Raw genomic sequence first — 27429 nt, forward strand, 5'->3', positions numbered from 1 at the left:
GGTTACATTACACCTGTGCTCAACAAGCCACACGATCTAAGGTATCATCAAAAACTCCGTGAGAACAAACTCATTGTGACAAATTATAAACAAAATATAAAAATAGCAATAGTGATGCATAACATTAACAAATACCCCAGCAAGTAGGCCTACCACTTAAGACTCATTTCCCTAAAATAAATCCCCTACATTATACAAGTTTGAGGCTTCAGTGTGTGTGTGTGTGTGTGTGTGTGTGTGTGTGTATGTCGTAGTCTCTGTTCTATCCTGTTACAACAGGGACCTGAGAAAAAAAAAAACTTATTCTTTGTATTCCGCTTGGCAGACATACAAGTATGTGAAATCAATTCCTCCATGAACAATGCTTTTTGTACAGCTTTTTTTCCTCAGACATGACCTCTGTTGCCCTCTCTCATGGCTTGTGTTGTGGCCTTACTCTGCTGGGTTTATTGTGTTATGACAGCCGGTGCCTTACTCTGTAAGCCAGAACTACTCTGCCTGTGTGCATGAATATATGTGTATGTACTGGCTGATATGTCTGCACTCACTAATTTGTGCATCCCTCGCTGGTTAGCTATGCAGACCTCCTGCCTCTCTAACCCCATCTTATACCATTATACATTAAGAAGCATATTCTAATGTATAATTAATAGGGAAACTCACATTTAGCTGATGCTTTTATCCAAAGTCCCTTTAAAGGCAAGTCAATGACTTAGGTGTTTCCAAGATGGCTGCTATTTTTTGTGAATGCTATAATTATGTACAGCTCTTATCTACTTGAATGGGAAAAGAACACAATCCCCTTATCAAGTAAGTTTCAATAAGATATTTTAAATCAGCAATAAAATCGGACATCAACCATGTCAGATTTAGCTCAAATGATGCTAAAACACAACTGGCCTGTCAACTCCACCTTATCCTGTCTCTGTTTTATTCAAAGTTATTTACAGTATACATACTAAAGAGACAGTAACCCTGGAACAACCTAGGGTTAAGTGTGAGTTCCTGTTGAGTGCACCAAGTTAATAGGTTTGATTCCCAGGGAACATACAAGCTGATAAAAATGCATAAAGCTGCTTTGGATAAACACTTCCGTCAAATGCAGAAATGCAAATGTCATGCTGAAGGGTATAAGGCTGTGTCCAAAAGCTGAAACACTTCTAAAATCCCCATAGTACTTGTATGCATATCATATTTATCAGGCATCTTCTTGGGTCTTGTTCTCCCTCCCAAGCAAATTCTTGCATTGGAGATGTATAGCTTAATCCCAGTTTAATCCCATTATACATTCTCCAGTCCTAAACTAATACGCTCAGCGGTGTCCCCTCAGTGTGTGGTCCAAGTGGGCAAAAGTTAGATGCCACTAACTCAGTATTTAAGAGCATTACCACTGCCTTGATTTAATTTATCCCTCCCCTTTCCCACCCCACGTTCTCCCTCTTGGGGTCTTACAGTCTTTATATGCTCAATCCCTCTGTCTGTTGCCTTTTATATGCACAGCATTACGATAACAGGAACATTTAGTTGAGAAAAACATGCAGACGGCTTCATAAAAAATATGACTCTAGAAACCATAAGACCATCAGGATACAGTAAAAATCTCTAACCCCTAGAAACCACAATAAAAAAAACAAAAAAAAACTGAAAACATATTAAAACAATACTAAAAATTCAAAATACTTATCAGAAAAGACAAAAAGCTGTGCAAAGAAAGGTACAAAATCCTTGTAGAAACTACATGGACCATCAAAATCAGGTGCAGAAGTGTGTACAATTTAGAAAATACAGGACAGTAACAATAGTAGAACCAATGCGGACACTACAAAACCATTAGAATCTGCACTAAAAGAGTCTACGATATAGAAAACACAAGATTGCCAACAATCAGGAATAAAACCGCTAATCTAGACACTATCCCTGATTCTGATGGCCTCATAGACACATCTTTAATCTAAGACATTGACATTTAGTCATTTAGCATATGTGTATTTATCCAAAGTAGGGGTGCACCGATCAAGATCGGCCGATGGTTAATGCGCATCTCGTCAGTAAAGCCGGTTCTCTAATCAGCGATAAATTCCATCAGGTGCGTGATTTCACATAGAGCAGCTGTTACTAAATGAGCCGTTGTTAACTGACAAGCTGCGCAAATAAACGCTGATATGCGCAGCTTGTCAGTTAACAACTGCTCGTGTAGTAACAGCTGCTCTATGTGAAATCACGCACCTGATGGAATTTATCGCTGATTACAGAACCGGTTTACTGACGAGAATGCGCATTAACAATCGGCCGATCTTGATCGGTGCATCCCTAATCCAAAGCAATTTTTAGAGATGAGGTACCACAAATAACTATAAAAGCACCTTATATATATATATAATAGATATATATATTATATATATATATATATATCTATGATATATGCATCACACTAATCACACAAGCGAAAGTTTGGGAACCCCTTTGAAGAATCTGTGAAAATGTGAATAATTTTAATAAGAGAGATTTTACAAAATGCATGTTATTTTTTATTTAGTACTGTCACTAGCATCAGTGTATGTTTGAACCTTTTTTAATAGTTGTGTTTGAGTCTCTCAGTTGTCCTCGGTGTGAAAAGATGGATCTCAAAATCATACAGTCACTGCTGGAAAGGGTTCAAATATGCAAAAGATGCTGGAAAACTGAAGAATCTGCAGGACCCGGAGGATTTTTCTGAAGAACAGTGCTCAGTTTAACTGTTCAGAACAAACAAGTAACTCAGGAAAAAAACAGTCGTGGATCATCCAGGTAACCACACACAGCATTAAAAACCAAGGGTTCCCAAACTTTTGAATGAGGTTATTTTAATAATTTCAGCTATTTTTCTTTATCTTTTATATAAAATATCTTACTCAGGACAGTACTAAATAAAAAATAAGATGCATTTTGTATGATCTCTCTAATTTGATTAAAATTATTCACATTTTCACAGATTCTGCAAGGGGTTCCCAAACTTTTGCATGCCACTGTATATGTAGTTTCAAGACCCTTTAAATCAAGGGGACAATCACTCTAGAAACTACAAAACATTAAAATCAGCAGAACCACCAATCTGACTCTAAAAGACCATTAGAATAAGGCATGGAAGAACCTTCCACTAGAAGGTTCTTATTGTTTAACAGAATGATATGGACTATCAGTCTAGACACAATAAGATCATTAGAATCAGGCCTAGAAGAACATTCCACTTAGAAACTGTTAGACCATTACAATCAGGAGTAGAAGAACCATCAATCTAGACACTAGAAACCATCAGAATCAGTGGCATTTTTATCCAAAGTGACTTCAAAATGAGGAACATCACAAGCAATAACTAGAAAGTACAGACTAATTCTCCTGATTCTGAGGGTCTTGAAATGACAACAAACCATCACCCTGGAAAATACAAGACCATTAGAATTAGAAAAACCACCAATGAGTCTATACCAGATTAGTCCAATCCTGCTCCTGAAACTAAATCTGATTTTTAAAAAACCATAATGTATAATCTACCTCAAATATTTAACTGATATATTCTTTTATAATGACTATAATTATGGCTAATAGCTTCATGCAGCACGTCACTCAACTGCAGTTCATAGGAACTTGAAAGTGGGAATTTTACCATGACAGATTGTGTTTTTGTTGTCTTTCTCTTTCCTTCCTGCCTATTCTCTCTCTCACCTTTGTGTCCCACATGGCAGTTAACATCTCTGCATCTTTCCAAGCTTGTCAGATATGTTATGGAGGTGTCTCTCCAATCAGCTGAGAAGAGTTGTTTTATCAGTGCTTTAAAAACATGCACCCAGAGCTCTTAACACTGAGAGCGATCTCATCTCCAATCTGCACCTTTCTGCACCTCCACGTCAATCATTATTAGCGCTGAATTACCTGATCGTTCCCTTCTCTTATCATCACACTCTCTTGCTTCCTCACCTTTTCTCGCATACTCTTAAAAAGAAGCATTCACTTACATACTTAATACCAAGCTGTTTTCAGCATGGTGCTATGTTCAATTTAATATATTAAAGCCCAATTATCCTGATACAGAACATTGGCTGTTGTATATCAATACGAAACACTCAAAATCCATTAGATACCAGCAACTAAGGGAACGACAGATCAGACGAGGGACCCCTTCCCCCTGATTTTTCTGAACCACTGATTTTGTGTGTAGCTGTGATTGCTATGTTCAAAAGCAACACTTTTGTTTTTTGTTACAGTCATATTTAACCAAAATATGAAAAAAAAAATTATAATTATAATTTACTCACTCTAATGTCACTCCAAACCTGTATGACTTACTTTCATCAGTGGAACACAAAAGGATACATTTTGAACAATGTTCCCGCTGCCATTTTCCATACAACAAAAGCATAATAGCCCAGGGTAAAGTAAAGTAAAATTTGTTCATGCACATTTTCAAACTTTGTGGATTAAGAACTTAAGGTTTGATGTCATTGACACCAAACTTTCAATCAACAAACATGCACCATTATTGAATATGCCAACATATTTTCTTTCTTTCTTTTTTGTTAAGGAAAGTCAGATTTGAAAGAACATAATGAAAGAAACAATTCTTTTGGGGTGAACTTTCCCTTCAAAGTGTCTCACTGAAAGAAAACTAAAACACAATTCTAATGCCATTATCTTCAAGTGTGTCCATGTAATCTTTACAATCAATATTGACTTATTTCAATGATCATAATAATCCTTATTATATAATATTTTTTTATTACTAAGCCTCTAAGGCTTGACATGCTTTTAAAATTTTCAACTACAAACATTAATCTAAAATAAATTACAAAAGTGTCCTTGTTTTTACTCTACCACAAGTTTTCTGTTCCCGATGCAACAGCCAGCTTTCCTGCGTTGCATATTCCATTGATTTCTGAAAATGATCTCATCCATGATAAAACACCCTCCCGGGTGAGTTATCCAGCTGGTTGTCACATTATTGAACTAGCATCTGAACCGCACCAGCAACAAGCTCAGCGAACATGACCAAACACTGTCAACAGGGACGATGTGAGTCTGTAACCCCCACTGCTCAAAGAGGAAAATACAGAGAGCAGCAATTTGCTCTGGACATAATGTAGATGCATGATGGGAAACACTGTAAACAACCAGGGAACAACACACGCCCAAGCATAGACGACAACAACAACAACATCATGTACTCAGAGCCTCGGTTTATTTAACCAGCTTGTGCAGAAGTGCATATTCAATAATTTCACATGGCCAACAGAAAAAGGAAATGGATGCGGGTGCCAGACGCTGTTTTTTCTAGTTTTAGCAGCAGAGAGACTAGGGGGCCGCAGTCACCCACCATTTTGGCCACAGTCCCAAACAAGAGCTAGGTAGTCAAAGCTATTTGTCGACCTGCTGTTTTGGACAGATGAAGTAAACAAAATAACCTTGTGTACATCTGAGGCCCGTCAGTTTATAATCAGCTGGGGAGTGAAAACATGCATGCGATTAGAATAAAGCACCAGCCTATTAAACAGGTTGTTGACCGTGGAGATGCACCCGGTGAGACCATCTCTAAATGTCTCAAACAGAAGACCACCACATGGAGACCAACTTAAAAATGTATGCTAACTAATGTGTGTGAATACAATTCTCTAAAATTGCATGGCAAAATCTATATATAATGCAATAAGTTTAACTATATTAGATAAATGATACAAAATCTAAAGTGATTCTCTGGAGATCCAAAATTAGTTGTTGTTATTGAAATGTTTTTAAATAGAGTAGAGTAGAGTAGAGCAGAAATAATTATTAATATAAAATAAAGTAAGTTTTAATATTTTATATAAATAATACAAAATTGTGTGCGCTGAAGTGATTCCAAATGTAGATTATGTTTGTAAAAGTTTGCATTTTAAATAAACAAATAAATAAAATATTTTAGATAAATAAGTGATTGTCTGGAATTCCAAGCTGTGCTGATATTTGTGAAATTTTCCAGTTTGCATTGCAAAATAACTAGACTTACTTAAAAATAAAAAAAATAATTATTTATATAAACTATAAGCAAACTAGAGTGATTTTGCTAAGTTTAAATATGTAAATACATTTTACAAAATCTACTAAATTTATGGTGAAATCTGCAATGACAAGAATTTTCTAGAGTGTCAGCGAGAACTGAAGTGAAAGTGACGCTACAAACACTCATTTCCATTTTGCCGGATGGATTAAAATAAACCTCTCTGTCTCCTCTTCCACTTCCTGCTGAGAAGTTCGCAAATCACCCCGCTAACACCTTCGCTTCTTATTAATGGAGCGTAAAATTAAATTAAAGAAGAAGTCCGTGAGAAAATCCTTTCAGGAAACCACCAGAGGAAACCAGGAAGGTTGAAGAAGCTCGAGAAAAACCAGGAGAAAGACAGATTTTCTCTGTGAGTGATGATTAGGCAGGGTGCTAAAAAAAGAAAGGAAATTAAGCACAGATTTGTTATTGTCCTCTCAGAATATCTCCAAATGACCATAAGGAGCAGGAGAGCCCCATATACATCATTATTATTACGCTGTTTCACTGTTACCTTAATTAGGACTTAAAGGGACAGTCGCCCACAATTAAACCAGTCCTGGATCCAAAATTACACTTGTACATGTTATTGCTCCACTATGAAGAAATTAAGGCTGAAGTTTAACTTCAAATTCAGTACTTCATGCTCATTATTATTCAAATCCACTATCGCCTCTGCAAAATACTATCCTAAAATGTCCACATATGACATTTATCACAATGTTCCTTATAATGTCTTTGACAAATTGATGATGATTTACCTGTGAAATTGCAAAACTGACCTTTTCATTCTATATATGCTGCTTCAGATGCACATTTTCTGTTTTGAGAACAAAATGCTGTTTATGTTAATTTAGTTTTGATAAATGTTTCATGGTCTGGGGAGAAAAAAATCTTGGGTATGGAGTTTGGATTTGTGGTCCAATGAGTGGCATAAGTTTTGTACAGTAAAGTTCCAAGAGCTGACACCTGTTTTCTAACAGCCCTTCATGTCCATGTGTAAATAGGCAAAACAAAACAACATAAAATAACATTTTTCATTGCATTCGATGCAATGACAATAAAAGGCTTCAATTCACTGACAAGAAAAGAATAGTTCTGGCAGAAGGATTCACTGAGCACAAATCTGACTCACGGTTTTAGTTATGCTAATTGCCTCTTGTTTCAAGCTGTGCAGCATAATTACCGTTCATGATAATTGCATAAATTTTAGAAATTAGAAAGGCAATGCAATTAGCTGTATATAAATGTAGGCTATAACTTGCATAGTGTTGGTTTGCAAATAAATTTCTTCCTGCAACGCTCTGTAGTAAGCAACTAAACAACATGCTACATGTGTAGTTTTGTACACGTTTATGTCTCAGGGTTAATTTTTATTAAAAGAAAAAAAATTTGGAAAGTGTTTCTCTCTCTCTCTCATTTTGCAACAAATTTTTCCAAATGCTTTTCATGATACAATTATTTTGAAGGCATGGGTCAAGAGTAAAAAAATAAATATGAAAATTGATAGAGACTAAATAAATAAAAATGCATAAATAGTAAAAAAATAGATCAGCTGTCGACTGGTTCACATGCAAAAATATGCTAAAGAACTGTTCGAATCCACTGAGTTTATATAATATAAAGATGGCATTTTATGTGTTTATATTTACAGTATATAGTTTATATGGACTAAAACCACAAAAACATATATCAAATTTCAGCTCAAGGTCTTTGACTACTGCTTCCTATTTTTTATAATTACTATTTCTTTGAGAATATAGTTTTGTCATGCCTTTTGTCACGGAAGGCAAGAATTCAAATGGATAACAATACCAGCGCTCTATTTGTCACAGCTTTAGAAGCAGCCAAATTTAATTCCAAGACAACTGAAAAAAGGCATAAAATACAAATTTAGATTCAAAGGCTAAGCTTGTGTTTCTTTTTATATCATAAAAAAACAAAGAACCTTCTGCTGTGCTCCAATTAAAAAATAAAAAAGGACATCAGTTCAATAGAATGTAGGCCCGCCTAATCTATTCTTAGAGACAATTTTGACTTCCTCAGCAACACAATAATCTATAGAATAACTCCAAATATAAACACATCAAAAACCCTGAAACATTCTCTTATGGAGGGATGAACTTCGCAACTGTTAACCAGCAAAACTGTTGACATTAACAGGGGTTCTCGGCATCCTCTCGAACGTTTATTCTTTTAAATGTCAGAGTCGGTGCCTGAATCAGCAGCACTGCAGTCCAGCCCCGTTGACACGGATCAAAAGGTGGGAAAAGGCCAGTACAGTCATTATCACCATGGTGAGGAACTTTCAGTTGGGTTAGAGGCTTCGGACTCGGTTATATAGAATGGAAGAGCCCCTGGGGACTAGTGACCTGTGAGAGAGGCCTGTAGCACTGGAGGATGACCTGAACACTTCAGAGAGAGAACAACTTCACTTTACACACTAAAAATAAAGGTTCCAAAAACAGGTTTTCACAGTGATGCCACAGAAGAACCATTTTGGATCCCAAAAGAACCTATAAGTTAAAGAGGAAGAGTATGGTCAAACAGAAAACTTTGCAGTGAATGGGTGCCGTCAGAATGAGAGTACAAAGAGCTGTTAAAAATATCACAGCAATCCATAAGTAATCAACATGACTCCAATCCGTCAATTTATTCCCCTTAATTAATTAATAATAATTAATCAATTGTTTTCAATTGAACTCGTGAAGTGAAAAGTTGCATCTTTGTAAGAAACAAATCCATCAAGGCATTTTAATTTTAAACCATTGCTTCTGGCCATTACTGAATAAACTGCTACCTCAAGTGAAAAAGTCCATCCTCCGTTGTCCTCACACATCAAAATCCACCGACATATTTGTTTAGAACCATTTTTGCTTGTAAACGTTGCTTGATCTGTGCATATTTCTCTCCCGATTCAGACAACTTTTTCACTGAAGAAAGCAATATTATGGATAAAGAAATCTTTATGATGGATTTGTTTCTTACAAACATACAGCTTTTTACTGCACAAAATGTTTATTTATGGACTGGAGTCATGGATTATTGTGATGATTTTATAAGCTGTTTATAAGATCAGTCTGACAGCACCCTTTCACTAAAAAGATCCATTTATGAGCAATTGATGTAATGCTACATTTCTCCAAATCTCTACAAATGAAGAACCAAACTTATCTACATCTTGGATGGCCTGAAGGTGAGGTTTCATTTTTGAGTGAACTATTCCTTTAAGGAGGCATCCTAAATTACATCATCTCAATCCAATAATGCCTTTGATTCAGTAACCTTGGAATGCAGAAGAACGTTGGCATTTTGGGCAGGGGGCTTTCTGGCCGTTTTCCGTGCCCACACTATGATGGAAATCACAGCTTCTAATTGGACCAGATGGTGAGGAAATCTAGCCAATTATGGTTGATTGCATACCCACACACGCAGAGAAAGCCATGTCCACATCCGTTCATGGGTGTCCACCTACACAAATATACGTAGGAACAACAACACAGCGGTAAAGTTGTGCATGCCAACTCAGGCTGTATCACAAACATACTGAAAAAATTGTGACTGAGGGACGTGAAGGAGTCTTGATCATGGTCACCCACACAAACATGATTTGGTCTGGGTCACAGAGTCGTTTCAGTACCATGGAGAGCAGCAGTGAATTGTGCTACAAAGGAAACGTGTGAGCCATTGACTTCAGCACCATGGACAGTTCCTGCCAAGACCCCAGAATTGATTTGCATTAATGGTGCTTGTCTGAAATGACACTGTTATAATAACTAAAGAAAAGGAATCTGAATGGCATATACAACTTAACAATAAAGTATATATACACATAAACCATAAAGAACTTTAAGGTATATTATATATACCTACCATACACAGACACACAGCAATAGTAAATTAACCAACATGAATACTACACATAGCTTTTCCTCAGTTCACTACAAAGAGCTTTTGTTTGAAAGCATAAAAACTACGGGGGTTTAAAAAGACTTGTCTGTTTGACACAAAAACCTGAAAAACCCTTCGCTGATAGCACGCACACCATCCATAAACCATGAAACGCAGACACGCTTTTCCTTTTCAGGGTCTTTTTGTGATAAGCCTAGGTAATAATGGAGCATATGCATCTCCGCACATAAAAGGTGAAATTATGACTGTCTGAGAAAGGAAAAAAAAAAAGAGATTCATTGTGTTTTTTCCCCATGCTACTAGACATTAGCACAGTTTTAATTAATGGCACATGCTATGCCTGGAGGCTGAGAGGAGATTGCAGTGCACTCTCATGAAATTACCTCTCCTCATGTGTGCTTTGAAAGTTAATGAGAGAAACGCAGAGGCTTGTGGCTTTGTGAGCGATGCAGAGGAACAACAGATCTTGAGGAATGATGGATCTGCTAACTGTAGCATCCACAGGAAGTGATAACAGGAAATGGTGTAGCTGATGCATGTAATTTATGTCCAAATACTTTCTGTATTTCTCTATGTTTAATTCAAAATGATTGCTCTGATGATTCTGGTACCCTGCTCAACCAGTATCGTGTGAGTTTGGGGTGAAAATGATCAACCAATCTGTATGACCAACCAATCACATTCACAAAAGATTTTATCGAAACGGTCCATCCAATCTCTTTCAATCAAATCTTCAAAAAGTCAGACACAATACTTCTCTGCCATTTTGTTTTCAACTTTGCAAATGTAACAGCTCCACTGGTTGCACATTTCAGAAGTTCAAAACATTCAGACATAGGAAGTACAAGAACACGAGAGGTGTATTTTGTTGCTATTTTTTTAGTAGTTAGTTTATTAAAGGGGGGCTCTAATGCTATTTCAATGCATTATGACTTATTTACACTGTTAAAGAGTTTGATTCTCATGCTAAACATGGCCAAAGTTACAAAAAACAAAATGGACGTATGACACTCCTTCAGGGTTTGTATATGTTTTTTTTTCTGTTGTTGTTGTTGTTTTTTTCAAGTATGGCCCTGTATGACTTCATGAAGGGAATTACTTTTATGGGCACTTCTCCCAAAAGAGTGTGCGCACACAGCAAACAGAGCGAGAGCAAGAGCAGCCCATCAACGTGCTTCATTCGGTTTATGTGCTTCATTCGGTAAGTCGTCGGCAACACTGCATAGGACTTGCTCAAGAAGATTGTCTTCAAAGAAGTGTGGGAAGCTGAATAAGAGTATATTTCCCTCACAACCAAAAACAAAGAACCCAGCGTGCTCTGACTCTTTAGCTCCACCCACAGCACGCCTCCAGGAGCTTGACTTTTTTTTGGAGAGAAGCGATACAGCTATATCTGTATTTTATAAATCTGATAAAACTAAAGACTCTTTGGAGATATGAAGTATTCAATACTACTCTATAGTTACCCAAGATTAACATGAGATTGGCAGAAACTGTGTTATGCGCCCTTCAAGGACAACTACTGAGAACACTTTTAAAAGGTTTGCTATGGCTACATATTGCTAGCTTAGCAAACAGATAAAAAAAAAAATGTAAATGATTATTTTCTCACTTCAGGTACATGTGATATACAATAAATAATATTAATATTTATTTATTTTTATTTTTTCAATTTTTGCATTTATTTTTTCAAGATATAGACAAAGTAACAAAATTCAAGCATGTGTTGCTTCAGGCAAATGATGAGATATGTAATAATATTACTATCATTATCGTCGTCATTATTAAAAAGTAATTTAGTTTCATTATAATTTCTGTATTTATTTTTCACACAGTCTTGACCTAATAGTAAAAAAATAAAAATAAATAAGCATATAAGGAAATTGCTACAAAGAATACTGCACCTGAAAGAACCATTTACTGGATCATCAAGAACTTCAAGGAAAGAGGTTCGACTGCAGTGAAGAAGTCTTCAGGACGTCCCAGAGTGTCCAGCAAGTGACCAGGACCAGGACCATCTCCTCCTGAGGAGTCAGCTATGAAATCGTGTCACCAGCAGTGCAGAGCTTGCTCAGGAATGGCAGCAGGTTGGTGTGAGAGCATCTGCACACACAGTGAGACCAAGACTTTTGGACAACGGCCTGGTGTCAAGAAGGGCAGCAAAGAAGCCACTTCTCTCCAAGAAAAACATTGAGGACAGACTGAAATTCTGCAGGAAGTGCAAAGATTGGACAGCTTTTCAACCAAGAGAGTGGGCTCTCTCATAATACTGCTCAGAACACTGCCATGAATAAAGAATGGTATCAAAACATCCTGCAAGAGTGACTTCTTCCAACGACCCATGAGCAATTTGGAGATGATCTGTGCATTTTCCAGCATGATGGAGCACCATGTCACAAAACAAGAGTGATAAAGAAGTGGCACGAAGATCATTACCGGTACATTGAAATTTTGGATTCGCAGCTAGGCAACTCCCTGGATCTCAATCCCATAGAGAACCTGTGGTCAGTCTTCAAAAGGTGAGTGGACAAGCAGAAGCCCACAAATTGTGAAACAATTCCAAGAACTAATAAGGCAAGAATGGATCGCCATCAGTCAGGATTTGGCTCAGAAGCTAATATCCAGCATGCCAGAGCCAATTGAGGTTATGAAAAACAAGTGTTAAAAATCTAAATATTGACTCATATTGTTTTGCCAATAAAAGCCTTTAAAACTTATTATATGCTTAACACTGTTGCATACCATAGAAACATGTGGAAAAATAATCTACAAATACTGAAGCAGCAAACTTTGCAAAACACGAAATTTATGTAACTGACAGTAGGTATATTTCTTTATCATGGAGAAATGTTTTATTTATTGCTTCAAGCATATCAAGTGATATGCAATGGTAATTATAAATTACTATTATTGATGTTGTCAATGAATGAATCAAATTAGTATGAATATATATACATATATACATATATATATATATATATATATATATTATATATATATATATATATATATATATATATATATATATATATATATAATAGATATATATATATATATATATATACACATACATACATACATACATATACACACATATATACATATATATACAGTAATATATATTTTTTTTTTTTCAGGTACATCAAGTGATATACATGCATATTGCTCCATTAATGAGCAAATTCATTTTTAGAAACTGTAGTGACTCATGTGGGTCAACTTCATTCTATAAGCATGCAGATGTCCTGATTTGTATGGCAATGATGTTTGACAGATGAGAATTAAATTGTTTGTGGCTAAACAGAAAATAATAAACAATGTATTTACTTATCATTACACAGAAAAATATACCGGGAAAAAAAAATTAGCAAGCTGCTAAGTACAGAACAGAGGACTGGAGGAAAATTGTGCAGCCACACAAACACACACAGAGTTAGATGTCTGGAGTCTGTGGCTGGTCTAAGACTTCTCTCTAATTGCCATGAGTCAGCCTACACCGGGGCTGGACCTTACGCCCACACATACACACTGAATGAGACACACACACACACCGCAGCGTTTCATCCACCCAGCCACTGTGTGGCCTCCATAGTGAACAGACTAGGATCTGTGGGTAAGCCTCTTAGTATGCAGTGGGAGATGGCGAGAGGAGAGAGTGTGTGGGTGTGGTGAGACTGCGTGTGGTCAAAAGCCAGCCAAGGAGTTTGCATTCGTTAATGAAATTTCAGGGGTGATGTTGACAGCTTACCAGTACATGGATGTGTTTGTGCGATTATGACACCGTGTCTTGCGTCTAGTGTCCTCTACTGTCAAAACATATCAGAATCATCAAAGAACACGAGCACTAAATGACAAATCACAAAAACACAAAAGTGTTTGAAATTCAGTGGACAGAATGATATATTTTGACTATAACTTAAATTCAAGTCCAAGATAGATAGATAGATAGATAGATAGATAGATAGATAGATAGATAGATAGATAGATAGATAGATAGACAGAGAGACAGACAATAAAAAAACGTAAGTAGGTGGCACTAGGTCACTGTCTTAATCATTTAGTGATTCATTCAAAGGATTCGTTCAAACCATACATTCATTGAATCGCTCATTAAACTGATTTGTTCTAAACGTAGATTCATTCAGTAAATAAACACTGCTAAGTGTTGCTCAGAGACCAAAAATAGAGTTTGCTGTGGTTTCAATTAAAAAATTTGGCAAAAAGCAAAAAGAAAAATATTGGCAATATTGCATACAAAATGAAAAACCAAAAATGCTAACATATTATTTATTGAACTTTTATAAAATGATATTCAGTGAAAACCGCAATCTTACTCTACATCAATCTCTGTTAAGGTCTACAAAATATAATACCTATAAATATAATATTATTATATATACATATACACTGACATATATAGGAAATGAAAATGTAATAACATTTCCTAGAACTAATATTACAATAATTACATTCCCATATGTCTTGAACCCCAGTGCTTACATTTCAGGATAAAAAGAATTTAAATGACTTACATAAAACCATCTCATTGCTATTAATAATTTCATGTTAATATTTAAATTTAACTAATTATTAAAGGTATTAAATATTAACTGAAACATTAATTTAATATTATTTAAATAATATTCATATTCAAATCTCATAACAGAAGTATTTTAAATTCAAATCAGTAGGTCTAATTAGACAGGAGGCGGAGTCTCTGTTTCAAAAGGATTAAAAATATTGAGCTGCTGTAACTCGATCTCTCTCTCGGTCTCCTTCTGGGTGAGATAATCCACACCTCATTCTCCCCTGCCGCCCACTCTCATTCGTACGCTGGGGAACCATCTTGACTGTTCTCAAACCTCTAGACACGCCGCCAATAAAGAGTCAAAGAGACAGGCAGGGGCGAAAGACATGATGATTCAACTCCCCTGAGCTTCCAGCGAACATCAGCTTGCGCCACATCTTTCCTCTTTCCAAATCCATCGTTCTTTGAAAGAAAAGTAAGGATTGTAAATATAAGAAAGTCATGGATCACTGGTCTGAACCTCCAGATCAGAAATGCCAATCTACAACCTGCACAATTATGTTGAGGAATAACTAACTAGAAGCAGTGACACTAGCTTTCAGAACCTTGGCCGTTTTCAAAAAAAACAATGAGGTGCGGGACCAAACTACATTTTCTGATGAGTCGCAGGTGTAGTGTGAGCATGCATTCTGATTAGCAAATTATTCAATGAATAACTTAATTTGACTGCAGTGCAAACAGTATCACATAAAAGCATCTGTGTAGTAGCAGCGGGAAGCTTGATTCATTTTAATGAATCCGTTCATTTGGATGTTCATACCAGTAAATCAAATTCACAAAGCTTTACTGCAAATTGAGGTGGAAAGTCTGATTTATTTTACTGAATCAGTCAGACATGATTCATTTGATTATTCAACTTGGTTTACATTTATATTGTTTAATAAATAAATTGTAAAATGAATAATAAAAATAAATTAGAAAAATTATAAAATTAATATTATATATATATATATATATATAGATAGATAGATAGATAGATAGATAGATAGTGTAATATAAATTAAATATAAATTTTAGAATACATTTATTTAATATCATATTATAATTAAATACACACTATAAAAAAAAATTTATTCTTTTATTAATTTTAGTAAAACTTATTTTACATATTTAAAAAATAAAAGATAAAGATAGACAGATAGACAGCGAAAGTGTTGACCTGCAAACCAAGATCCTGTCATGTGACAAACATGCTTTTACTCTCCTCCAAACTCACAGCACCACAAACACAAAAACACAGTATAGAACATCCTTAGCCATGACAAAATTACCATAAAGCACATCTCTTGTAACTCTTGTAATCTCACCTTAACCTGCACTTAATCACATGATCGATTACAGCTTCCATCATTGATCGACAGCTGCCATTGTGGTGCATATCAAAATTAGAGTTCAAATTTTGTAAAAGAAATAAAATAAAATAAAAATAATAATAATAATAATAATACAGAAACCAGTTGATCATCTACGGGTATCTCTATGGCAACATCTCTGGACAGACAGATTCTCCAATTGGCCTTGACAAGACAGCTCGCCCCCTGCAGACACATGTGATTGACAGGTGAGACGGCGAAGTGGAGGAGACTCTTGGCAGAGGACGCAGCCATAAGTGACCAGTGACAGGTTTAGAGAAGAAGATGGTAAACGAGACATGGACAACCGCGAGTTGACCATCACGCACTGACGGTTGTTACTATTACTATTACTCATACTTAAAGGAACATTCTAGGTTCAGTAATGCTCAAACAATATCATTTGTCGCATAATGTTAATTAATTCATATAGCATAATTATTTGTATGATGTTACGGTGAGGCTGTTTAAATGGAGACCATTTTAAGGGTTTAAAAGCAGAAATGTGAAGTTCATAATTTTATAAAAGCACTTACATCAATTCTTATATATTAAAACGTGCATTTTTTGAGCCATATAGCCCGTTTTTTATATTGAAATCATTTTAGGTTTTAAAGCATTGTCATGGAAACAAAGTTGTAAAATTAGCTATAACTTGACACAAAAGTAAGCACTTTTCTCACTTTAAAATCATGTCAACACTCATATTATTTATATATTGGGACTATACTATTGAAACAGTGAGTATTTAAACTGAATTTGCCCCATTTACTTTATAATTATTTCGACTTAACCCTCATTTTCTTTACATGGTTACGATGAGGAACTTAAAGGAGCCATGTGTAATGTCTGGCAAAAAAATCAAGTCATACTCCACATTCCATACCAGATGGGGGCCAGTATGCCTCAATAAAGTGAATTGGTCTACTCTAGAGTAACAAACGAGAAACGGCATAGTCTCTATGCTCCGCCCCTACCTTCACAACAACCCTATAGCCATAGCCGAAGCCTAAAGGGACGTTTTGCCTCCAGAGGAAACGTTGGGTGGATGTCAAGTGATTTTGAAACGTGACATCTTCAAGCTACTCCCCTTCACCTTTACCAGTGAATATCTTCATATTCGTTTTTTTTTCATATTACATTTTGAATTGTATATACACATTATTTGAATTAAATTAATTTGACAGACAGCATTCTGTCAACATCATTGGTCAACATCAGACAGCTGATGTTGACCAAGCTAGCGCCAACCAACGTAACCAGAGCTGCCAACTCTCAAGCATTCACCGTGAGACACACGCAATTGACTCTTTTCACACGCTTTTCAAAAACTTGACCGATCTGAATATAATGAGTGAGTGCAGCGCGCGGCGCGGGGCGCTCTCTCTCTCTCTCTCTCTCTCTCTTCTCGGTTCATTATCATCGAAGACATTTCAAGCTTCTTAGGTAATGTTACATTTTAGCACTCAGCTTGGTAGAGACGGGCTTTGGTAGATAACAGGTGAAAAACCGTATCGGATCTGTGGGTAAAGTTATAGCTAGCTAAACTATCAAACGCAGCTACGGTTAGCATCGAACAGCCTTCGATACATTTCTATGTTATAACTTCCCGAAAAAAAATACGCAAACATATAAAACAAACTTCTAGCGAAATACTAACAGCATCTTACTTACCAATCCAAAAGAAATGTTGCAAGTATGGAGTCGAAGCTCATTTCTTTCAAGTCCATCAGTTGTCTCCAGCGATGGAAAGCAGTGCCGATGTGTTACTCTGTTTCGGCTCCTTTTCTTATCGGATTTGATTTGTGATTCCGAGCGCGGTTGCTTGACATCAGGTTCAAGTACGCCCACAAGCCGTGCGAGTTATTCGTGTATTGCAGGTTGGCTGGTGGTTATGTTGCCCGCATACCGCCTCCCATGGCCGAAACTGGTATTACGACCCCTGTCGGGCCGTGGCTAGTAATGCTAATGCTAATTAAGGTTGATATCTCTGCAGCACTATAACTTGACATTTTTTTAATGACATCATCGCCCTTATTTCTTCTCATTCTTTTGATGCGTGTAGGTCATTTTTTGGATATTTTTACCTCAATTGTTACACATGGCACCTTTAAAGGCAGAAACTTAAAACTTAATAAAATCACAAAAACAATTAAATTATTATAAAACTATAAAACTTATTTTTTATTGTGTGTCTGTAAAGGGTGTATTATCGTTTAATTCATATTTACAAGTGTTTTATGTTTATGGCGACGTCACTGCAACAAAGTTGTAAATTTGGATAGAACTTTACACAGAAAAGGTTAGAAAGCAATTTTACTTCCATTATAAACGCCTCACTGTAACCCAAATTCCACAATCAAACCATATTTAGGGACTAGAACATCAAACACTTTGGCTCATTTTATTAAGGCCAATAAATAGCCACCTAGTAACCACCCAGAACACCCTAGCAACCCACTAACAAACATTCAAAGCAATATTGTACCTTAAAGTACACTTAAAAGCAAGGAAATTCCAGTGAGGAGTTCACAATTTTCTCTCCTCCCTATTCCCACCAATTACGACACCTGATGAAAGCACTTCCACCCGGCCATGAATTAACCTCAAGAGCTAATTAGCAAGATCAAATACCATAACCATCTCAAATGCAGGCTTGATGATGGGAAGAGACTTTTAAATAGCTTAAATAAATAAATCCAGTCACGCGTGGGTCACATCCTGACTTGTTAAGATGTGATTTAATGAGGGTGGGTGGCCTTAACGAAGGGGGGAGGGCGTTTCACTGCCCTCTGATGACTAATTATGAAGATGAGGATAATTAAATACCCCCACTCTGGGATGTGTGTATTATCACATCATGCATCTCGACTGGAGGGTGGACATCATCGCACGCAGTCATTAAACACGCTTGGAGGAACAGAGGGAGGAACTGTTTACACACTCTCGAGGACACACACAGAAGCATGTGGACAAATACACAGATGCTCTCATGTCATTCTAAACCAACTATTTACCCAAGCGTCATTATAGACTGAGATTAAAGATAATATTTCCTGAAATTCCTTTTTTTTTTCTGCTGTAACTCTTAAAAACAAGATTGATGCCAAAGACAACAAACGGTATTTGTTTTTACATCTTGTGACTCACTGTCAATCGATATGGGGGAAAAAAGACATGAAACAAAAGAGCAGATGGCTGATACATGTAATACAATTCAATGATTGCAAATGAGACGAGCACACACTTGCCAAAAAATCTTCTTACATAAAATTAACAAAAGAATAAGAAATGAAAAGAGGTATTTGTTCACTATGAATTGAAATGTCATGTCATGTCACTTTACAGAAAAAGTTGTCAGTAGAATGTGGACTTTACAAAGCAGGGAGTTAAAAACTTGTCACCAAACAGACATGGTTATCGATGTTTAAAATGTCAAAATAGCCAAATATAATCTACAACCACTTGTGACCACCATGTTTGAAGGTGAAATAGCATAAATGACATTTGATAGCTATGATGTAATTGCCCAAATAACTTCTAACCAGTGTTGTTATTTTTTTTTTATTAAAACCATTACATTTTGCTGTTGACTGAAATAAGACTGAAATAAAAGAAAAATGAATATTTAATGAAAAAAAAATATTCTAAAAACTTTTAAAAGAAAAAAAAAAAAGTTAGAGAAATAAAATGCTGAAAAATACTAACAAAAAAAATGACAATCACATAAAATTAGTTACACTAAAAAGAAAATAGAAAACTGAATATACTGTATATAAAAAATAATACAAACAAAACAAAAAATTAAATATTTTCAGCATATAGTTGAAAGTCACAAAAAAAATCATATCAGTAAAAATGTAAGCTCTATAAATAAAATGCATACAGAATCTGACATGCAATTAAAAAAACATGGGACATAATTTCAACAGCACTATAGAATTTGAATCTATTCATCAATAAAATCACAGCACACTAGAACACATGCTTATAGGCCATACAAGCTATCGGGTATGAAATTAAAAAGGGCTTCTCCAGTGCATCCCTTACATTCATTTATCATTACAGCACAATTTAAAACAACAGATTTGATCAGCTGTTAGATGGAAACAAATAATTCTTCCGATTCAATAAAAAAAAAAAAAAAAAAAAAAACATTAAAAAAAATGAATTGATGCACAGTGAATAAAAAAAATTAAATGCATTTATGACTCTTATTTGAGGTGGTTACTGGTTGGCGCAATCTTCCCACCTCAGGGAAGATCCAAAAAAAAAAAAAAAAAAAAAAAAACACATGCATTGATTGGACTGGGTCCCTTCTTCCCAAACCTCTCGAACCTTGCATATTAAAATCACTTTGGTAATTGTGGCCTTGTTTTTTAAACTGTTTAAAAAGAAAATTAAATAGGGGGAAACTGAAACAGAGGAGAGAGAGCACAAGGAAAGAGTTCAGTTTGGCGGTTTTCCATTCTTTAAAAAGCAAGTTGAAGGTTCGCAAGGGACTAAGGATTGTGAAACTTTTTAAATTTCTCAGAGAACAAAACATAACTGGATGCTTAGAGGAAACTGGGAGCGTGTGCATGTGTAAGAGAGAAACCTCCTTGCCCGAGCAAATCTATTTAAGCTTGTTTAAAAAACATTTCTGATGGGGTTACAAGTTACTTTGAGTGTTTTTCATCAAAAACAATATGCTATCTTGGTTTTCTGGTGGAAATTCAAGTTACTGTACTTAAAAGTGTGGTTTAGAGATGTATTTCACTTCAATACCTATTTCATTCTACAAAAATAAAAATTAAATAATTAAAAAACCTTCTTTTTCGATTTGAGGGACAGTAGCATTAAATTCTGTATTCAGATTGCCTTAACATGCCATATTCAATGGCAAATTGCTATTCAGTCTGTGTAAATTAAAAGCTTAATGTGAGACATGTAATAGTTTGATTTTTTTTTCTCTGCGAGAACTCATTTCTTGAATAAACAGTAAATCGTTTTTTAACCACAGGCTATTAGCTTAATAGTCAGACTTCATCCAAGTCATTTTAAGTTTGCTAACCGAAAGGGTCGTACTATGTGCAATATTAATTATCTAACAGAAATTGAAGAGTGCTAACTGGCCTCCGGGGTTCCTCAGGGCCGTGTCTTGGGTCCTACTGAAATAGTCTGACAGTATGACTCTATTAGACACAAACTGGAGTTTGTGCATGCTAAGCCTCAGATACTGTATGCATGTCTACTAAGTGGTACGGGTTACTGTGTTGCTCTAGAGTTCATGGTCATTAATGCAATAGACTTTGCAACAGAATTTATTATTATTATTATTATTATTATTATTTGTATGACTTCGTACAGCTGAGCAGTGTCTATATAAAGGATGTGAAACATTACAAACTATTTTCATCTTGACACAGTCAAATACAGTATTTTCACGTTCCAAGATGAAAAATAAAATACAACAACATCAAAAACAAGGAATTTTTTCCCATTACCTTTTAAATAATCTGGAATGAGTTCAAGGAAAATTTCACCCAAATATGAAAATTTCCTTAATTTATTCACCATCAGGCCATTCAAATGGTGCCATGTTTGTTTCTTCATCAGAATAAATTTGGAGAAACTGCTTGAGATAATTAGTTTTTTTTACTTGAGAAAGAAATATTATGGATAGAGGACACATATTTTAGCCAGGAGCAATGATTTGAAGATAAAAAAAAAACAACCTTGATACTTTTCAGTTCACATGATGTTAATTGATGGACTGGACTTGTGTGGATTACTTCTGGATTATTGTGGTATTTTTAGCAGCTGTTTGGACTCTCATTCTGACGGCACCCATTCACTGCAGAGGATCCATTGGTGAGCAGGTGTTATAATGCTACATTTCTATAATTCTGTTCCCATGAAGAAACAAACTCATGAACTTTGAATTCTGACAATTCTGAACACATTCACAGCTACCAATAGTATCCTGACTTCAGCATCATTAATGGTCAGTGACCACGACATCATTGCTAAATCCATAAGATTGTGGTAATTGGCCAAACTTCTTACGCTCCAAAAGACCAGTCAAAACCTTTCAGACTTAAAAAAGCAGATATGAAATATTCACAAAAAAAAAAACTGAAGGAAAACTGCTGCAGAACTGGCTAAAATGATGTCGCAGAAAAGGCCTTTGTTATACAAGAGAGGGAACTGGGCTTTTAAAAGTTTTCTTCATTACCATCTCTATGTGGAAGGAGAATAAATAGACAGAATGGAAATTCACTGGGACAGATGCAGTCTCAGATAAACTGACGTCCAAAAGAGAGAGTGTGCGTCTACACAGCTGCATGTGTAAAAGTCTCACTCCAGGCTCCAGACCACCCTCGGCCCAAATCAGCACTCAGTCACACCTGATTTCCTCAATGCATATGCAAAGATACCGAACCCAATGCACATACCTAATCAGATAAAACAAATTTCATTCTCTGATATGAATGGGTTCACTCAGAGGTCCAGAATCCCCACTGGTCCTAAGAACTGTGAATACCTCATTGATTATTTTCATTTTAGATTAAAAGCCATTATTTGCCTCCTCTCCTGTTCTCCCTTCCCTCACTTTTAGTACAGATGCCAGCTTTCTTAAAGTGCCTCATTACTGACTTTTGAAAATTACCTTTCATGCAGTGTGTACACTGTACTTAGTTTTTATACTTGCTAGGTTTTATTAAGTTGCAGCTAATTTCAAGGCAAGTAAAACAATTTACTTACTGCTTTGAGTGATGCTTACTTAAAATATTCAAGTAGCCACAAAGGAACCAATGAGATTAACAAACCAGTGAGAGGCAGCAGTGCACTAATATGTTGCTAATATACAACAAAACAACATCACATAAGCTGACTTCATAAATTAATGTTGATTTTCCTAAAAAAAAAAAAAGGGGTTTTGTTTGAACTCATCATTAGAGTGATTAGTGCTCCCTTTGGTTGGGCACTTAGAACTTCATTCATATTGTTATAATTATCTTCCTATTGCTGCAACAATGCAACAAGAAATCACAGTTATTTGGTTTCAATGAAGGGAAGTAATAAATAGGTTACTTTTAGAAGGTGATCTAACTTCATCATTAGCTAGCAGATTTTTCATGTTGATTAATGATCTTTTACAACTTTACTGTTTTTCATAAACACCTTGTGAAGCTTTTTTGGGGTGGGGGAGTGCTTGATATAATCCTTTAATATTTGTGGCAATATCTTGCAATCGATCATGCTCACATGGTCCACACAGTCACACACAGACTTCAACATTCAGCACACCAAACACAACAATGGTAAAAAAAATATATTATAAAATCATACTATTCCTATTTCATTTTACTTAGTCAAAAATAAAAAAAATAAAAATTAAGTAAAAACTTGACCTTTATGCATTTGATTAATCGTGCAGCCCTACCTAGTCCCAGACTAAAATGTAAGTCTGAGCTGGTTCAACTGAAAGCAACTTGCACTGATTGAACTTAATATGTCAGTGCCTTTGTTTTGTCTCAAGATGCACACCAGTAATGTTTTTTTTTGTTTTCTTTTTTTTCCCTCTCACTCTCTTGGCATGTATTTAAAAGTTACTTAAATGTCATAATTGAACTATGGCCTAATCCTGGCTTAGTCTAAGCCCTGTCTGTGAAACCAGGCCTTAAAGATCAAATATGAACTTTTAAATATTAAAAAAAACTCAAGCTGCAATATAAATGCAACATTGAGGACATCTAGGCTTCAAATAGTAAAATAACTTTATATACTGAAACATTTTTCTAGATATCAGAACACATTTCTGATCCTAAGGTACTAAAACCATTAACGAACCTTAATTTGTAAAACTATATAGTCGTTTAAAAAATTTTAAAAAATCAAAGATTCAACAGGAATTTCCACAAGACAAAGTTCTAATATTAATGTTTTTGGCTCAATGTACATTCTAAAAACCTGATCACCAAACAGAAAATATATACAGTATTTTAATTCTTTAAAAAATCTTTATAGAACTTAGACGTTCTACACTCTTTAAAAGGACTCCAAAGAAACTTTCAGTGAACAGTTCTTAGAACAATTATTTTTCTTAGTGTGAAGAACACTGTAATAATCTAAAGAACTGTTTTCCACAATAAAGAACCTTTTGTGCAATGGAAAGTTTCCATGGGTGTTCTTCATGGAACCACTCAATGCCAATAACTCAAGAACCCTAAACAAACACGGTTCTTGATAAGACAAGGATACAAGAATAACACACAAAACCCTTAACACACAGTATTGTAATATCATGGAAATTAATCAAACCCCCCAAAATGACGGAAACACAGTTATTAATATTCAGGATGTTCATTCAAATTTCGTATTCAAGAGGCTGCAGTGATTGTATTATGAATTAGAGAGGGTCAGTCGGTCTTTATTAGTGGGCATTCTTGGGTCACATGAATATCAAAGTACGAATTGTGTGTGTGTGCATTTCCTTTATCTCAAAACCCTTCCCCATCTATGTCTCACTTGCTCTTTCATGCTTTGTATCTGCCACACTCTATCTGATCTCAATATGTAATGGATATACCATTGATCAGCCTACCATACGCCTTTATATGTCAGTATGCACCTGCTGGCAATACTGGATTGTGTGCATTCAGTAAAATGGTACAGAAAAAGTCCCGCAGGCAAACGTGCTGGGGTGGACGCGTGGGCATGAGTTCCCATTTCATTTAAACACACTGGCTCTCGTAAAGTTGCTCCTTTAAACAAGAGGCTGCATGACTCACTAATGGCACCTGTGGATGTGTCTAAAAAAAAAAGGCCACATATAAATCAAAACCATGCAAACCAGGCTGCAAATAATGAAGTCACATACTGAGCATATTCAGCAATTCTAGTAATTTAGTAATTCAGCAGTTTTTATATTTATTTTTATATGATTAATAAACAAACAAACAAACAAACGTGATATAATTAATATTTAAATTAAATTGTAAAATTAAAATAAAAAATGCATACTACAAATTGTCAACTTTTTGTGGTATACTTTAATTTAGATCGCCTCAAAGCTAAAAAAAAAAAAAAAAGGCAGCTGTGGTTGTCAGCTTTACAGTAAAAATACAGTGGCAACATTTTAGGTTGAAATTAGGTTGAAATTACATTAATGGTTTAAAAAAAATGCAATAATGTTAATATCAAAATTAAAATGGCTAAAATACTGTTCACCACAAGCAGTTTTTACACAAGCTAAGGTTATTACTCATTTGTAGAAGGTGCACAGTGTCATACAAATTACACCAAAATAATACAATATAAAACATAACATAAAAAAACTAACTTATAAGAAAAAATAAGAAGAAATATTTCAATAAAAATTAAATTCACCAAAAAAAAAAAACAAAAAAAAAACGAATGACTTACAACTGTTAACCGGTTAACTTTACAATCATTTTTACAGTGTACTTTTATCTTGTAATTGCTTTACAGAAGCAAAATAGGTTGCAAATGACAAATGCCTTTTCATGTTCACTTTATGGACCTAATGACAGTAATAAGAGACAGTAAGTTTGGGGCGGAGCTATCGTCAATTTCTCTTGATAAAAGCAATGAAGCAGTTTCAGTTATTTCACAAGCAGTCTTCAGTGTTTTATATATATATATATATATATATATATTATATATATAATATATATATATATATATATATATATATATATATATATATAATATATATATATATATAAAACTGCAATAAAAATATGCATTATATTTTATTGTAAATGTTCCTATAGGCTACGTTTTAAATGTATATAAACATAAAAAGATAAACTTTAAATGACATAAAATTAATATAGAAATAATTTGATATAGAAAAAGTAAAAATTAAAGCAAAATGTCAACTTTTGTAGTATACGATCATCCAGATACCCTCTAAGCTGGGGAGAGAGAGAGAGAGAGAGAGAGAGAGAGATCAACAAAAACCACAAAAGTCTAATTTCGATTTCATGTGGTTTTAACGCTGATATTCACGCTGTCGCTGTGTGCTGTAATGAAACAGGTGTGGTTGTATGTAGCTCCCTAATCACATTGATTTCTCTGCATGCTGTGGTTAAGAGCTTTCTGAAGCGCTTGCAGAGAGAGCTATTCTGTCTTTTATCAGTATTCCGGTGTAATCGGCTTCTGCTGTTAAAATGACAGCGAGTCAAAGCGGGGACCCCAGGCTTCGCCAGTCGCTGCGTATTTGTGAGGCTATAAATCAAATGATGGCGCTCTTCCACGTCCCGTATCTCCCCCATCACCCCCTCTCTGTCGTTTATATCCATCAGCACGTTTCATTTCCAAAGACAAAAAGATGCTCTGGTGAATGCGTGCCAAGACGACACGATTCCCTAAATGATTCGCTCTTTTATTAGAAAAAGACGAAGGAAATACTATACAAAAAGTAGACAAGGACAGAGCATCTCGTTTTGCACTACTAGCCTATTACAGCTAAGAAAGCAAAAACCCTCATGCAGAGTTATTAAATGCATAGAAATAACAATCATCTTCAAGAAACTGCTGGAAAACACCATCTAAAGTCTATATAGAAAATCTGTTTTTGTATGTTCCACGTATGGGTTTTATAAATGCCCTGAATCTGGTTTGAGATGCATTTTAAAACCTAACCATCTTCTCAAACTCCGATAGTGCCAGAGAAGATCTGATAAAGCCGCGTTATCTTCAGCTGAAGGATGCAACACATCTCACCAACCCCCTGCGCGCGCACAGATCAGCATGCAGGTGGCTTTCCAAATGAATCACTTCTCATCAATGGAGAGGATATTGATTTAAAAAAAAAAAAAAAAAAAAAAAAAAAAAAAAACGTACGAGCTGGGTTTCTTTACCAGTTTTACACAGAAATGATTGAATTCGGAGAATGCATTCCTACCTCTGTTGCGGGCTGTTCCGGTGACCACGTATTGCTGCGGAAAGGCAGTTTATTATCCCTTGCCAGCGCTGAGGACTCAGACCGACGGAGATACGGACTGAGCTGGCGCGCGAGAGGGAGAGAGAGAGAGATAGAGCGAGGGAGAAAGATAAAGAGAAATAGAGCAAGTGGGGAGACACATACAACTGGATCAGTGTAGCCTGATCACAAGCAAATGAATCGCATGAGTTAGATGAATCATTTAAAACATACAGCGGTTTAATTAGCGAACACTTTAAATAGTTAACCCTGAGTCATTCTAAACTCCTTGTAAACGGAATGCATCCTTCTTTTTAACACTGCTCATAATTTGCCCGGGGTTAACAATTAATCCTAATTATTCATACAATGAAGACGAACGGAGCACGTGACCTGTTTACATAAATGCTCTAGCATTGCTCATTCTGTTATCAAGTTTTTCCTGAATTTCCATTTTGACAGCCCTACTATTTATACATGCATGGTTTTTCCTTGACTGAATATGAGGTTTCTAAGCATCTATAACTTTCCCAACACTGCATCTTTTGTACACGTTTGGCAAAAGCGATGCTAACCCTGCTCCAGAGCAGTT

The 27429-nt window shown here is 35.5% G+C and overlaps 2 protein-coding genes across 3 annotated transcripts in view; both read right to left on the reverse strand.

The window, feature by feature from the left end:
- Positions 1-27429, reverse strand: part of LOC109047541 (protein phosphatase 1 regulatory subunit 29-like) — a 905211-nt gene that overhangs the window by 862896 nt on the left and 14886 nt on the right. Inside the window, exon 1 of one of the 2 annotated variants that reach the window (XM_042712419.1) lies at positions 26820-26944. The exons of the other annotated variant lie outside the window; for it this stretch is intronic. The gene's annotated coding sequence lies outside the window, so the exon portion shown is untranslated. Of the gene's footprint in view, positions 1-26819; positions 26945-27429 lie in introns of those variants that run through there. 2 annotated transcript variants of the gene reach the window in all.
- LOC109046565 (beta-1,3-N-acetylglucosaminyltransferase manic fringe) overlaps positions 1-27429 on the reverse strand; it is a 788629-nt gene that overhangs the window by 733134 nt on the left and 28066 nt on the right. The gene's annotated exons all lie outside the window — the stretch shown is intronic.

Source organism: Cyprinus carpio, chromosome A22 (assembly GCF_018340385.1).
Source record: "Cyprinus carpio isolate SPL01 chromosome A22, ASM1834038v1, whole genome shotgun sequence".
Taxonomy (NCBI): Eukaryota; Metazoa; Chordata; class Actinopteri; order Cypriniformes; family Cyprinidae; genus Cyprinus; species Cyprinus carpio.